A 17,794-nucleotide genomic window follows, 5' to 3' on the forward strand; every position below is an offset into this window, starting at 1 on the left:
TAATGTAATATACCAGTCACGATATCAATATAAACTTATAATTGTAAAAAAAAACTTTCTTTTTTCGTCAATCGCGGTTGACGGTCCCTTTAAGGTTTCGGAAACTGTAGCAGATCACTAATGGCGTTGAAAAATCCCACCAACGCAGAAGCGTCAAAAATGGTAGTATATTATTGGGACAATTATTTAACAACGACTTAAGTGGAAAATCATTTGTAAAGAATTGTTGATTTCTTATTCAGACTACCTGCAATTAAATGTCTGTGACCTCAGTTAAATAGTTGAAAGCTAACGAAGTCAACACAACTGTCTATAAGATTGGTAATCAATAAATGTGTGATTTATGCAGCACATATATATTTTGAAAGCGCAGTTTTTTATTTAAGCAACTACTTTAATCTAAAAACCGATTGCAAGTGCCACCATGCCGCAACATGCACAGGTCCGCATCAGTCGAAATTCACATGTCTGCACATTCGAGTATGAAATAAGCATTTTTAAATGGCAGTAAATTGTCCGAGATAACAACAAACACGGATACTTATATCATTTATGTAAAATATACATCCGATCTGTACTGACTAATTTAATGTTTTGTTTTGTTTTAGTTTATATCCGCGAAAAGTGGAAGCGCACGAGATTACATGTCGTAATAGGGTTCTTATCTCGAGAAGGTCGGTGTTAATCAGAAGCGAGAATTCCAGTTGTAGATAGAACGATGATAAACATTATCTGCTTACATTACGACGAAACAAGTGTTCCGATATGTATATATGTCGAACGTGTGCCATAACTTTTCTCTTTAATGTCTAAAACAATATTTCAACGTATTCATGTTGTATACATGTACATGATAGGATAGCACGACTAGAAGTGTGCATGTAATATTGTTCCTTTTTAAATAACAAACTTAATTGTATTGAACAAAATTAATCAAAATTATCTGCTCCACTTCACAATAGCATTATCAACTTTAATATATCATTGAAATTATATACAATGGAATCAATGAATTCGTATCAAGGATATGTGTCTGTTTTAAATGGACATATTTTGTTTTTATTTTGTTCAGCGATACACATCTGTAGAGGAAACTAATATCCACTGTTAAAACACATGTGTCGGACCGTATTTGGTACAAAAACGAATATGGTACATTTGTACCATATTCGGCCGAATATGGTACAAATGTACCATACTCGGACCGAAGATGGTACAATTTTCGACCGAATATGGTACAAACATTGTACCATATTCGGTTGGAATAAGTTTTTCTATGCTCGCCAAAACGTATTTGGTACATACCAAAAAAACTCATAAAAATGAAAATGGCCTACGTATATGGTACATAAATTATGTATTTCTTAATAAATGAAATAGTCTGCCGATGTGTAAACTTTTTTTCAAACTCAAATACATTGTATTAACCTAATATTGGAAGTGACAAAAGTATCATCATCATCATCATCATCATCATCATCATCATCATCATCATCATCATCATCATCATCATCATCATCATCATCATCATCATCATCATCATCGTCGTCGTCGTCGTCGTCGTCGTCGTAACTAGCAGTAACAGAAACAGCTAACCTAACCACACTTTACATGGATTTTGCTGGTTGTGTAACTGTTTCGCCGGCTAGCTCAGTCGGTTGCGCGTCAGATTGGCACGCAGGCGGCCTGGGTTCGATTCCCGGGCGGGCCAGATACTTTCGTGGACATCATAAATAGCAATTTTAAAATTTTTAAAACTTTTTTTTTCGAAAGTGTATTTTCACCAAAATCCGATTTAAGAGATTTTGAGCTCTTTTAAATGAATATATCTCTCCAAAAATAAGGATGTTTGACTGGCTGCTTTAGACAGGTGTGACTGTATTCCTAAACATTACTTTGTAAAGTTGATTTGTCGTTCCGACGTCATATTGCTGAGAAGCCGACAAAGCTTTGAAGTTTCCGATTTTTTCTTTGATAAAGTGCCGCTTTAAAAAGGCGGGAATTTTGCACACGAGTCTTACTCAGAAGTCAGTAACCATATTTGACTTGGCGGTCGGCAAGAAAAGTTGTGATTTTCGACTAGAAAGAATTGAAATCCAAACTTTCTTCAAACTTCAAAAGAATTCTTGACAGTAAGTACTGTACATAATTTTAATTTTCAGTTGTCTTAATATGCATTGATGTTTTAATATGCATTGATTTTTATGTTTTATGCCCCCCCCCCCCCCCCAGAGTGCATTTGCAGTTGTCCGTCCGTCTATCCAATTGTCCGTGGCATTCCTTCCGGGTGCGTAACTCCTAAACTGCTAAAATATTTAAGCTACAGTCATTTTTTCGAAAGTGTATTTTCCACCAAAATCAGATCGAGCTCCTGTAATCTGTAGATTTGAACATTTTAAATTTTATGGAGTTTATAGGTCTTTGACCTTCGAACCCTGCCTAGTCGTGACTTCTGGTGAGCGACCTAGGCCCCCAGGGCCCCTTCTTTATATCCCTTCCATCCACGTAGCATTGGTTTCTACAGACCGTTTGTCCGTTGACCGCCATAAGTTTGCCCGCTATTTTTCCCCTGAATTTGAATTCGGTTGGATTTCAATGAAACTTTACATGAAGTACTTGCTACTTTCATTGCGCATATTGCCCGGAAGTTCGGATTGTAAATTTTAGCGGAGCTATCAGACGAGTGATTTTAGCTCAGCTCATGTCGTGAGACATTCGTTTTCGACACGCGGTGTTCAATACAAGCTCTATTAACTAATGAAGTATAAATGTATAATAACTTATTATATTATTTCAGATGAAGGAAGCAATTAGGAGAAAAAGGAAGCAATTAGGGTGCTTGCCCAGGTCGAAGTACGACATTATTGTCAGATGTTTAAACGGATCGTTCGATGTCCCTGTGAAGAAACGGACACCTGAAGAGAATATTTGTTTGGCCATGATTAGAAAACGTAAGGACTTTGAGCTTGGTGACCGGGGTTCTTTATTGTGTGGCGGAAAGCAAGTCCTTGTGAAAGAAGATCTTCCTAGATTTGTTGAGAAGATGTTCATGGAAAACAAAGGATGTGGAGCAAGGGTTATTTACAACAAACTGAAAGTAAATTACACGGGGTTCTCGGAACAAGCTATCCTTGAAATACTGTACAATAGCAAGTATTAACATGAGAAGTATCCGAGATTTACAAACAAGCCAAAGCCAAAGACAATTACAGAAGAGGAACCAGGCAAAAGATGGCAGATTGACATAATTAACATGAAAAATCAAAGTGTTAGCTACAAGGGGTCCACATACAGTTATATTCTACAAGTCGTGGACGTTTATTCTAGGTACGTTATGCCAAAACCCCTGAAAACGAAGAGTTCGCGTGAAGTTGCAAAGGCATTAGAGGACGTGTTGATGGTTAACCTTGCCCCTGACATCATCCAATGTGACAACGGACTGGAATTTAAAGGCCCTAGTATGAAACTTTTGTTGAACAAGTACAACATCAAAATGATCAATAGTAGGCCGTATCATCCTCAATCACAGGGCAAGTGTGAAAGGTCAAACAGTGTTATAAAGGCCAAGATTCTATTTGCAACAAAAAGTAAACGTGGATTTAACTGGGTCGAAGGGCTTCAAGATTTAGCCTATGCCATAAACACAAGTTTCAAACGAGTTCTTGGGGGTCTCACGCCCTTTGAAGCCTACTACGGAAGAAGTCATGTTTTTACCAAAGAACGTCATAGTTCTCGTGAAATAAAGAAAACCATACGGCGAGCAAATAAAAAGGCTTACAGGTCGCTGTTGAAAAACGCAACTTCCCCAAGCAAGTACAAAGTAGGAGTGACAGTATTAATTCGCTATCCCTTTCGAAAATCCAGGGTGCCAACCAAAAGATATGTTATCGAAGGCAAGGTAGAAAAAGTAAAACGAAATGGTGTTTATATCGTGTCATTTCAAGTACCGAACAAACCCGAACTTGGATTCGTAAGCAAATCGGTTGGGGTCGAAAACATGACTAGCCTAACTGTTGCGTTAGAGAAACAACGAAAAATTAAAAAACATTCATTAAAACAGAACCGCTCAGAGAAACAAAATCACAGAACTAAGTACTATCATGTTTTAACACACCATGAAAATCTGCAGTTGTTGGATGGGGTGAATATTGCCATGGACCCAAATCCGGATGGAAATTGTCAATTTGCTGCTATATCGCATCAACTTGGTAAAATTGGTATATACAAAGACGTAGATGCTTTACGTAAGGAAGCAGTCCATCACATTGTAGAAAACAGATATTTCTATGAAACTTTTGTCTATGATGAAACATTTGATGAATACGTTAAGAATATGTCTAAGAATGGGACATACGGCGACAACCTCACGCTCATTGCACTTATGAGAGAATATAATTTGCAGTGCCTGGTAGTTTCTACCCGAGGACTAGAACACTCATCAATTGTGTCAGCAGATGGAAAGTTCGATGGTGATGTTGGAACAATTGCATTGGGGTATTTCCCAGAAGGATTTGGCATGCATTACGTTAGTATCCGTATCAATCAACGCGTGTACAAGGACATAATATCACGCTTAGAACAGTCGTATGACAACGGTGACTCTGGCGACAGCGCTGCGTCTGGCGACAACGCTGCGTCAGGCGACAACGCTGCGTCTGGCGACAACGGTGACTCTGGCGACAACGGTGACTCCGGCGACACCGCTGCGTCTGGCGACAACACTGCGTCTGGCGACAACGGTGACTCTTGCGACAACGGTGACTCCGGCGACAACGGTGACTCCAGCGACAACGGTGACTCTGGCGACAACGGTGACTCCGGCGACACCGCTGCGTCTGGCGACAACACTGCATCTGGCGACAACGCTGCGTCTGGCGACAACGGTGACTCTTGCGACAACGGTGACTCCGGCGACAACGGTGACTCCAGCGACAACGGTGACTCCGGCGACAACGGTGACTCCGGCGACAACGCTGCGTCTGGCGACAACGGTGACTCCGGCGACAACGCTGCGTCTGGCGACAACACTGCATCTGGCGACAACGCTGCGTCTGGCGACAACGGTGACTCTTGCGACAACGGTGACTCCGGCGACAACGGTGACTCCAGCGACAACGGTGACTCCGGCGACAACGGTGACTCCGGCGACAACGCTGCGTCTGGCGACAACGGTGACTCCGGCGACAACGGTGACTCTGGCGACAACGGTGACGTCTCTGTGTGTTCAGCCCTGAAAGAGCTTCAAGATATGATAAACAATAGGAGGGCACAGAAGCGAACGACTTTTCCATTTCTGATGTTACCACTTCACATTCAAGTTGAAATTTTTAAGTTCTGCATACAATCAAACCCGTCAATCCAGTTTGTGTTGGCGAAGGTCGGCAAACCCTTTAGAGATTTAATAAGGTCAATGAGTTTGCAAACACCTAGAATTTACATTCGGCCGGATATTGGACTAGATACTAGTAACAGAAATCCTGTTAGCGTTCGTTTCCTATTAACAAGAGCGGGCAGAAACAGCGGTCTTATTTCGGCAATAAAAGAAATCATCAAGGGGCCAAAATGGGCAAACGCATGGCTGCGTTTGCGTGTTAGTGGAATCGGTTGGTATGATATCATAGATGTCATGTACAGACATTACAGGTGAAATATACATGTATATCGGTGTTTGGAAACCTGTTATGTTATTTTTGTGATTGATGATTATGTTCTTCTACCGGAAATTTGTTGTCATTTGCTCATTTACTGGTAACTTTTTACGAAGCACATTTGGGATATTTTGGCTGCTACTAAAATGAATGTATATATGTATATTATGTCTTGTCAAAATGCTACAGTTGGATTAAAATTTAAATGCTGTTCTATGTTCTTCAATATTACTTTGAAAAATCCTGTCAGTATACCAATAAATGAAAAAAGTACAAGTTTGTTGAATCTCTTGAATGAAACAAATTATAAAATACAAAATGTAAAATGAATATGTGATGATGATGATGACAAAACATTTGTGATGATGATGATGGTAAAAAAATTGTGATGATGATGGTGGTGGTGATGATGATGACAGTGGTTATGATGATTGGGGTTTGATGATTGTGGTGATGATGATGATGATGATGATAATGATGATGATGATGATGATGATAACAAACGTTTTGGGATGATGATGACAGCGATGTTTATCGGACGATGATGATGGTTATAATGATGATGATAAGTTTTTAGATGATGATGACGGCGATGTTTATCGGCCGACGATGATGATAATGATGATGATGATAACAAAATATTTGTGATGATGATGATGGCGATGTTTATTGGCCGATGATGATGATGATATTCTCATCGTCGTCATCATCATCACAACATCCTCATTATCGACCGAAAACATCGCTGTCATTATCATCACACAAAAAAACTTTTGTGATCACCATTACGATCATGATAATGGATATGATGATGTTGGTTTTGATGGTGATGATGATGGTGGTGTTGGTAAAGATAACAACGATGATGATCATTGGGGTGTTGATAATTGATGTGATGATGATGATGATGATGATGATGATGATGATGATGATGATGATGATGATGATGATGATGATGATGATGATGATGATGATGATGATGAGATAACGATGATGATGATGATGATGATGATGATGATGATGATGATGAGATAACGATGATGATGATGATGATGATTACGATGATGAGTGTGTATCATATTCGGAACGAATGTGGTACATTTTTCATCCGAATATGGTACAAGTTTGTACCATATTCGGTCAGGCATTTTACCCCAAAACTGCAGATACGTATATGGTACAATTAGACAGTTGTACCATATTCGGCCGAATATGGTACAAACTTGTACATATTCGTTTTTGTACCAAATACGGTCCGACACACATGATTGCGGACATGTGATAATGCTGTTGAACTCTTTCTTCTTTACAGCTGCAACTACTGTTGATGTCACTTCTGGTACGATAAATATCTACACAAATACTTCAATAACTTTGATTGGTCAACATTTGCAAAACATGTATGTGTGTTATGTATATACGTATCTAGTCACGTACACACGCACGTACGTATGTATGTTTGTTTATTTTAGTCATGAATGCTTTACTGAATGTATTACTTAGTCGTTCCATGTCCTTAAAAGAGTTCGCTTTCTTGTACAATTGTAAGTTATTTTTAATGAATTTGTTACAATGTGTCAATTGAGCACACATTTAGTAACTTTCAAATGAAATAAAGTACATCGTATACTAAAACAACAGCTACATTTATTCTTTTTGAAAATATTGCAAAACAAAGCATAATTCAGTTCAAATTACAAATGTATATAAATACTTCTTTTAGGTTGGTGGACTACTAAACGATTTAGTAATCCTACTTCAACTAATAATAATTTATATTATCTTTTATTTCTATGGAATGTTTATATCAATGTGTTTACTGATAATTTACACTTGTGCATTATGTGATAAATGCTTTTAGTGAGGTTTGCTTTCAATCGGATGAGAAAAAAACACTACTCGATGCATTTCTTTAAAATGAAGATGATTTTAACTCTTTCAGTGCGGGAACCGAATTTTGAATGCCTTTGCAAACAGTCTGGATCCAGATGAGACGCCACAGAACGTGTGTTTCTATTAATTGTTTTCAATATACATGAATATGATCAGTTTGATTCGGACAATATTGTTAATATTGTTAATAAAAACAAGTGTCTGGTGATAACGCTGACTGGAAGCTTCCAATGCTTCCAGCTTTTTAACATACGTTTGGGGTTCATTATTTTGTGCATTGAGAATTTTGGATTTCACGTTTGCTATAAATGTCAATAATGTGCCATCCAGTTTCCAATATATTGCATTGTTTTGACGAGATTGAAATAACATATATGTTTCAATAAACTAATTCAATTTGTCGTGATTTGTTTCACGAAATATATTTCTTCACCGATAAAAATAATTTATTCATCTGAACTTAATAGAGACATATTTAAAGTATACGTTTGATCCTACATAATGTAATAGCAATGCAATGTAGATAGTAAATAAAATCAAAGATAGTGTGCAGCGCTAATGAACACCCCTTTCAATAACTAAGTTACAGTTTTTACAAGTATGTTACTTTTAATGCTATTTATAGTTTACATTTATTCTACATAGTGCGTTCATCTTTCTTTTCTCCCCGTTATTTCGTCATCAGACGCCATCGTCAATGGTAACCTAAATGTAGTGTGTACTGTTTTGTGTCATATTCATTATAATTCAAAAATACTGGTAACCATAGGGGTTTGTTATCATATGGTGTGCACATGCGTACTCATATTGGGACCCACAATAGATGCATGTGGGTCATAGACCGCTCCCATAAGGCCATATGCCAACATTTTATTCTGAGATCAATTGAAATTCATTTTTTTAAAGAACACATTCCGAATTTGTTTTCACTTATTTTTACGGCAAATAGTGAAATTGAGGCTATGAATATGACCTCATATTGCCCTCATGCGTACTTCTGTCAGCCTCTAGCAGTCTTGGCCTCATTGTTTCTTGGCAATTTGTGCATGTACTTTTCTAGTTCGCTACTTCTTTGTTTCATACAATAGAAAACAAATTAACCAAATAAAAAGCTAATACCTTAAATATGTATGTAGTACATTATATGTCAACTTCGTCCCGGCAACATATTCAACATAGTAAAACACTTTGAAACCTGAAATCGTGTAAATTCTAGTTACATTATATGTACATACTAATTTACGATATCGAATTAAATTACTTATAAATTGGATATTACATGCTATAAAATATATTTATACCAGATACATTGCGCCCGTTATAGATACATTGCTTAGCACTTTATTGTACACGTACATTTTAATGCAGTTTGTGATTGTTTATTGTGTTATATTAACACAATGTTCATTTATACCAGTTTTATGTATTTTGCGCCGTTATATATCGTAGTGTTCCTTCAGGTTACAATATACTAAATAATCGTTTCTTGTAGGGCTGTACTCTCTAAAAAAATATCATAGTTGACAGGAATGCATGTTTTACACTTTTTACTATTATTCGGATGTTATCTTTCCGAGATAATGGTAAGGCATGAATAGGTGTTTACTACTGAATCCCTGAAATATGATAAACTTGAAGACTATAGTAAACCATTGCACTGACAAAGGTTACATTCCACTAAGAAACGGCCGCAAAAAAAGTTGCAAAAACAGCCGATTTTGATTTGTGACAAGTTCTTTCTTGCATTGTAACGGACATATATTTTTTATTGCATAAATCGATTCCGCTTAAAATGGCCTTTACGAAAAGATATGGTTATGGGGGTCTCTATGTGCAAAATGTTGCGTTTATTTTCGCTTAAAGATGTCGCTTTTACATTGAATTATATTTGGGAAACTATTTAGTATATTGTTACCTTCAATCAAACATTGATAGCATTAATCCTTCTGTGCCTTCAAACATTGATAGCATTAATCCTTCTGTGCATTCAATCAAACATTGATAGCAGTAATCCTTATGTGCCTTTAATCAAACATTGATAGCATCAATCCTTCTGTGCCTTCAATCAAACATTGATAGCATTAATCCTTCTGTGCCTTCAATCAAACATTAATAGCATTAATCCTTCTTTGACCATAAAAAATTAAATCCAAGAGACTTTTATCAGTAGATAAACTCTTGTTTGTTGTTTGGCTAGCAGAAATAACACTTACACTCGAATACATCAGAAAATAAACGCGCGTCGAAAATGATTTACTAGTAATCAAATCTACCCATGAAGTCTACAACTGAAAACATGAATGCCAAAAATTGCACGTGAATCGATAACTTTATACGTAATTTTAATTAAGTAATATCGTAATTTTGAGAACTTTTTTTTTTTAATGATTACGGAAAATCCTAACACGGCACGTGCAAAATTCCATATAACAAAGAAGAAAATCGTCTATGGGTTTCTCTGCAATAATTATTGGCTAAGCTTGTACACTGAAACAAAAACGTTCGCTATATAAAAGCAAATATAATGATGAAAGCAACATTTGAAATAAAATTAGATAAATTATTTCTTTAAAGTATTCACCGCTCATTTCAGTTAATAAACATATTTTCCTTAAAGAGCAACAAAATGTTTGCATAAAAAGCTGCCATCAGAGACTAAATGCAAATCAAAGCGCTGAAGGCACTGAATTTGTTCGCTGTTGTATAATTTTAAACGCAACTCAGTTTTCAAAATTATGTTATAGCGTTTTATATCGCAAGTTTGAAATGACCACAACTAATTCAAATGTATAAAGAGTGTGTCTTAAAACACAGGTTGAGATGTGTGTGTTTTTTCAAATCATTGATGTAGCTAATCAGTGTGCACAGGCTAATCTTATTTGACATGCATTAAGCCCCGTTTTCCCTAAAAGCAGACAATATGTACAGATTACAATTATAAACACTAGACTGGCCAACGTTGTCTTACAAGCTGTTAAATACACACTGTCATGTACCAGTGAGAACAGGCAGATGCGGGGGGTGGAACAGACGCTTTTAGCATTCGTCGTCTGCTTAATTTTACTGCAGCTATCCACACAGGCAGTCACGGGTTACGATTCCTAGCGTAGCTAAGCCCATACGGATTTGCAAAATTGCGTCTGAATTAACGAGAGTCAGATTAGTAAGATAATACAATGTAGCGTTCCCCATGACATTATCAAATATGTTTCCTTGTTATTGTATGTGTAAAATGTGTGTACAGTACAATCATGTGTATACTTTTCAACAAAAGGTGGCATCGCATCACCGTTATTAGATGAATGCGCTTATTTAAGCAATGCGATATTTCCATACATTGACAATGTTTCTGCGCTGCTTGCCGAGGTCAAAAGATAAGAAACTACATGTATTACAAAATAAGACTTATTAATTTCTGAAAATAAATAAATAATATTTATTTTCGCGGAAACGAATGTTGTTTACTGGTTTCTATAGATACGATTACGGATGTAACGTTATGTACGGAATGCTTCGGTTGAGTTCGTTAAAACAATGAAATTACGCATTTCCGTACCACGTGATATTACGTCATTCCGCCTTTTGCAAACTGCCTGTGCTTTCGATCGGATCGTAAACAAACTTAATTTAAATTAAATCTCGAATCATCTGAAATAATGCCGCGTGGAACAAAGCGGAAATTACCGGAAAATGTGGAAGAGGTTTGGAGAGGACGATACCCGGCTCTTACAACCGGACCCAGGTAGAGGCTTTATTGATTTTGAGAAGATAATAAGGGCATCTAAAATCGTTCCTCCTAATAATACACGTAACGTTGAGGGGTGCGGTGTTAGCGGGGAATCAACTCTAAGTTTCCCGGTAATCGAAAATACACAAGTTCAATCTCTTGCTTCGGCTATTAATCAAAGTCAAAACATGATATAGTTGTCAGGAATTAACGCGCTTATCAAATTATGACTTGGCTGCGCACGTGCCAGCCGCATTGAAACAACAATTTTCTAGAGGCGAATATGTCAATTTGGCTTTACTGTTAAAAGGTGCCTTCGAATTATCCGCTTTTTGTAACGATAGTGTTTTGCAACTTTCGGCAGAGGGCACTCTTGAACAGCGCCCTAAGGAGTGTAGGGATAAAATTCATAACATCGAACGGTGGTCGGGCGCTTTTCTTGATTTATGCGTCAATCTACCATAGCACGCGACCCGATAAAGTACAGGAGATCTTGCATTACATGTGGACAATTCGCGAGTGTGCGTCACGTCAGGGGGGATTTGCAGGGCGAGAGTATGATGAACAGTTTCATCTGCGCCAGGCCTTGCACCCTACGTCTTGGGCGTCAATCAATAATGATCTTTGGTGGCGATGCGTGCAAACACGGGCCCCTGAGCGACAGGGGACGCCAAAAGCTAATAACTCGTGTCACCACTTTAACGAGGGACACTGCATGTGGCCCAATTGTCGGTTTCCACACGCATGTTCAGAATGCGGATCTCGACATCCGGTCATTTACTGTCCTTTGCGCCTCCGCCCTATCAGCGTCGCGGGGGCGCCTCGTTTTCAAAGGGGACGGGGATTTCATCGATTTCGACCACGGCCCCAATGGCGCGGGAACAACCGTGGCACCCCAAATAGGTTCTAAATCGAACGCTAATTTTCCCTGTAATCATGACCTACTTAATCTCGCACCATCGCCGGTGAATAGCAAAATATTACGTGAATATTTAGCATCGTATAATTCTGAAGATCGAAATGACCTTTTAAATGGTTTTTACAAAGGGGTTTTCCATGCATTATAACGGACCCAGAGTCAGTAGATTTAGTTAAAACTTAGACTGCAATCGCAAATGCGGACATAATTAAAGATAAGATAAATAAGGAGATTTTGGCGGGGAGGTTGACTGGGCCTTTCAGCGAACAACCTTTTTAAATTTTCATGGTTTCCCAGTTGGCTTGGTGCCAAAAAAGACACCAGGTGAATTTAGGATGATTCATCACATTTCTTTTCCAGAGGATAACTCGGTTAATGACTTCATTGATAAAAAATACTCATCCGCTCAGTACACAACTTTCGATGAGGCGGTTCACATGGTTCAAGATTTAGGGCGACACTGTAAACTTTTCAAAATGGATCTTAAGATTGCATTTCGCCTACTCCCAGTTCGGCGAGAAGATTTCGAAATACTGGGCATACAGTTTAATGGTATGTTTTATGTGGAAAAAGCATTACCATTCGGAGCTTCAGTCAGTTGCAAAACATTAGAACAGTTTTCCGCATTTCTTGAATTCTGCGTTAAGAGTAAACTGTCATCGGGCAAGCTTATACACTATTTAGACGATTTTCTGGGTGGCGATAAATCTGAGCTAGGTTGCCGCAAGGTGATGGATTCGTTTATCAATTGCATGCACGAGCTAAACGTGCCGTTAGCCACGGAGAAAACAGAAGGGCCCACGGAAATAATCGTGTTCTTAGGCTTAGAATAAGATTCGGCGGAACTAGTAGTCCGCATTCCTAAAATAAAAATCGTTGAGTTACGGGGAAAAATTCACACCATTGTGCAGAAACAAAAAAAAATAACCTTAAGCAAATGCAATCGTTAATAAGGTCTCTTAACCTCGTGTGCAGGGCAATCCCAGTCGGCCGCGCGTTTTGATTAATTAACACCACCTGTGGCATAACAAAAGCATTCCACCGCATACGTATAACACGTGCTGTTAGGCAAGACCTCGAAATGTGGTTGACATTTTTGCGCGATTACAACGGCGTGTCGGTTTTCCATGACCGATACTGGATATCCAATGTTGACACTGAATTGTTTACAGATAGTGCTGGTGGGTCTGGTTTCGGTTTTGGGATTTATTTTAAAGGTCACTGGTGTAACGCTCGTTGGCCTGATTTATGGCGGCAAAAGGGCGTAACTAGTGACTTAACTGTTCTCGAATTATTTCCAATTGTAGTAGCACTGTTTCTCTGGGGCGAGGATTTAATAAAAAAAAGATTATGTTCAACAATTTTCGATCTGCATATAGTCTAAACAACAACTGGCCCGTGGATCAACAACATGTTGTTCTCTTTGTAGCCTATTGTTTTGAAAAGGGTCTATCACCTAAATCTATCAAGAGCTACATTTCTGGATTGAGTTAATATTCATAAATACATGGGCTTGTACGATATAAGTAACATTTCTGTAGTGAAGAAAATGCTTGAGGGCTGTTCTCGCTCGCGACAAACGGTTGATACGCGGGCACCAATCACTCGGAAGGTCTTGACGGTTATTATCTCGCAATTAGCAAAGGTGTGTTATAATGACTTCGAGCGCTCACTATTCAATGCTATGTTTACTCTGGCATATTTCGGTCTGTTCCGAGTCAGTGAATTGGTTGCAACAGCAACATACAGTAATCAGTTGCAAATAGCCGACGTTAGGGTCACGGGGGATAAACACGCCATACTGGTCACACTCAGGAAACATAAAACAAATCAGCGCGGTATTCCGGTCACAATTAGGATCCCATAAGAGCCGGAGTCTGCGTTGTGTCCAGTTCGGTCGTGTACAGACTACCTCGCAGTACGACCCCATTAAGTCGGTCCATAACCTTAGCGACTATGAATCAACACATTGGCTCGAATGGACTCTGGGTTTCAGGCGTAGTATATCAACCTAATTTAAAGGTTAGGCTTTAAAAATAGTAGCAATGCCGCCGGGAAAAACTTGTATAGCGCTTATTGGTATTAAATGTCCGAGATGTATTAAATGTCCGAGTTATCTCCGAGTTAAAAAGTGTGTAATGGTCAAGTGACCATTGGTATTAAATGTCCGTGGTATTAAATGTCCGAGTTAAAAAGTGTGTAATGGTCAAGTGACCATTGGTGTTAAATGTCCGAGTTAAAACGTGCGTAGTGGTCAAGTGACCATTGGTAAAGTGTGTAATGGTCAAGTGATCATTGGTACTAAATGTCCGAGTTAAAAAGTGTGTACTGGTCAAGTGACCATTGGTATAAAAAGTGGTATGATCGCAAGTGTAGCGATCAAGTAAAAGTGTGATAAGTAAAAGTGTGATCGCAGATCAATCGCTGGGGTCGGCTGCGCGCTAAAAAGTTTACCAAGCACGAAATAGAGTCGGTGCCAATCGATTCCGCGACGCCAGGGTTTTTTCGGAGCGATGGTGTGCATCTGTCGGATGTTTGCCTAGAATTGTATTTGGATTGCATTCGCGACGTCATCTTAAAGTTCTGTTAAAGGGCCAATCCAGAATCTGTGGGGGATAAATTTGTGAAATTTATTGTGGCGGAAAATTCTGTTTGCCGGGGGTCGGATGGGCATGCGCATTTATACATTTATCCGAATGAACTCTGTGACTACTTGCGTAGTTTATCATCCTTGCCTTTTCGAGTAATTCCAAGTTATTAAAGTTTAAGCTTAAACAAGGGCTGTTTGTAAAACATGCATGCCCCCCTATATGGGCTATAAGTTGTAGTAGCAGCCATTGTGTGAATACGTTTTTTGTGGTGGTGGTGGTGGTTGGTGGTGGTTGGTGGTGGTGGTGGTGGCAATAGTAGTAGTAGTAGTAGTAGTAGTAGTAGTAGTAGTAGTAGTAGTAGTAGTAGTAGTAGTAGTAGTAGTAGAAGTAGTAGTAGTAATAGTAGAAGTAGTAGTAGTAGTAGTAGTAGTAGTAGTAGTAGTAGTAGTAGTAGTAGTAGTAGTAGTAGTAGTAGTAGTAGTAGTAGTAGTAGAGTAGTAGTAGAAGTAGTAGTAGTAGTAGTAGTAGTAGTAGTAGTAGTAGTAGTAGTAGGTGGTGGTGGTGGTAGCAGAAGAAATAGTAGTAGTAGTAGTAGTAGTAGTAGTAGTAGTAGTAGTAGTAGTAGTAGTAGTAGTTGTAGTAGTAGTAGTAGTAGTAGTAGTAGAGCAGTAGTAGAAGTAGTAGTAGTAGTAGTAGTAGTAGTAGTAGTAGTAGTAGTAGTAGTAGTAGTAGTAGTAGAAGTAGTAGTAGTAGTAGCAGTAGAAGTAGTAGTAGTAGTAGTAGTAGTAGTAGTAGTAGTAGTAGTAGTAGTAGTAGTAGTAGTAGTAGTAGTAGTAGAAGTAGTAGTAGTAGAAGAAGTAGTAGTAGTAGTAGTAGTAGCAGCAGCAGCAGCAGCAGCAGAAGCAGAAGCAGCTGTAGTAGCAGTAGTAGAAGTAGTAGTAGTAGTAGTAGTAGTAGAAGTAGCAGTAGTAGAAGTAGTAGTATGCATTACAAAAATGCAGTTAGCCTTACATTTGGTAAAATTTAAATATATTACAAGGGAGGCAAATCTGTAACAATAAATTTAAACTTATTGCATTTTTTCCCCTGTAGTGTATTACCTCCCCTGTCCTGCTTATATTTATATTAATTCAACAAAATTAAACATTAACACAATATTTAATACACAAAATATACAAAAAATCTCATATTCTGATAATATTTTTACTGATCCACTGTATTTTACTAAAAGGATGATGTTTTATTGGACTGATAATTATAGATTTAGGATTGCAGACCAGTTGCTTCAGTAATATTGTTCAGAGTGAGCCCTGTTGGCCGCGTATGCATTCTTGAATTATCATTCAAAAAACCACTTTACTATTTCGAGTCACCGTGACCTTGACCTTTGACCTAGTGACCTCAAAATCAATAGGGGTCATCTGCGAGTCATGATCAATGTACCTATGAAGTTTCATGATCCTAGGCCCAAGCGTTCTTGAGTTATCGTATGACAACCACCTGTTGGACGAACCGACCGACAGACCGACATGAGCAAAGCAATATACCCCCTCTTCTTCGAAGGGGGGCATAAAAATAAATAAAAAATAGTAGCAATACCGTAGGGTAAAAAACGTTAAGATGTCAAATCGATCGTTGAGCGATAAGTTGTATTTTAATGTCCGATTAAGTATGTAAAAAGGTACAAGTAATATTATCGCAAGTGTGGCGATAAAAGTGTGATCACAAGTGTAGTGATCAAGTAAAAGTATTATCGCAAGTGCGAAAAAGTGTGATCACAATTGTAGTGATTAATGTCCGATTAAGTATATTATCGCAAGTGCGAAAAAGTGTGATCACAAGTGTAGTGATCAAAATCCGATTAAGTATGTAAAAGGTACAAAAAGTGTGATCACAAGTGTAGTGATCAATGTCCGATTAAGTATGTAAACGATCACAAGTGTAGTGATCAAGTAAGTGTTATCGCAAGTGCGCAAAAGTGTGATCACAAGTGTAGTGATCAATGTCCGATTAAGTAAAAGATTAAAAGATCACAAGTGTAGTGATCAAGTTAGAGTTATCGCAAGTGCGCAAAAGAGTGATCACAAGTGTAGTGATCAATGTCCGATTAAGTATGTAAAAGGTACAAAGTATTTTCGCAAGTGCGAAAAAAGTGTGATCACAAGTGTAGTGATCAAGTAAAAGTCTTAGTGTGTCATTTAAAGTGTCATAGCGATTATCATGTAAAAGTGTGATCCAATGGTAAAGCGATTGGTAGAACTAGGTTTAGCCCAGCAAAGTATATGGTTCTTCCTAGTTCGGTCGCTTGATGAGCAATAGCATTTTTTATTTCGGGTACGCGGTGTTGCTACTATAACGGTGTTACTTCACCTTTTGTAATTTTAACGTTTGCTCATCCACCTCCGGTAGGCATATATTCAAAGTAACAGGTTTCCACGAGTGAGTAGCCGATCTTTCGGGGCTCGTGGTTACCACCGGCTGTTTTTTCGCTGCGGCCTTTTATATCCCACTTTTTACTCGTATAATATATTAAAGAGATCTGTTAGTGAATACTTTGTGCATTCTATTACATTTTTTGTGATGTTTATTGGGAGGCAAAATATTTTGGAATCGGGTCATTAAACTAGTTAAATGGAGTAATGTGTTGTTTTATCGCTGCAGTCGTAAAATAAGACTTATTAATTTCTGAATATAAATTAATATTTATTTTCGCGGAAACGAATGTTGTTTACTGGTTTCTATAGATACGATTACGGATGTTACGTTATGTACGGAATGCTTCGGTCGAGTTCGTGAAAACAATGAAATTACGCATTTCCGTACCACGTGATATTACGTCATTCCGCCTTTTGCAAACTGCATGTGCTTTCGTTCGGATCGTAAACAAACCCCACCCACCGCACCCTGATTAATATCTCGACTGGTCCGACATCCACATTTTAAGATGCTCAGAGTCGATTTAAAACCATATCTTTCACATATATGGATTATACATTTGAGTTATACGATTTTGCCG

Source organism: Dreissena polymorpha, chromosome 7, assembly GCF_020536995.1.
Source record: "Dreissena polymorpha isolate Duluth1 chromosome 7, UMN_Dpol_1.0, whole genome shotgun sequence".
In the NCBI taxonomy this organism is placed as follows: domain Eukaryota; kingdom Metazoa; phylum Mollusca; class Bivalvia; order Myida; family Dreissenidae; genus Dreissena; species Dreissena polymorpha.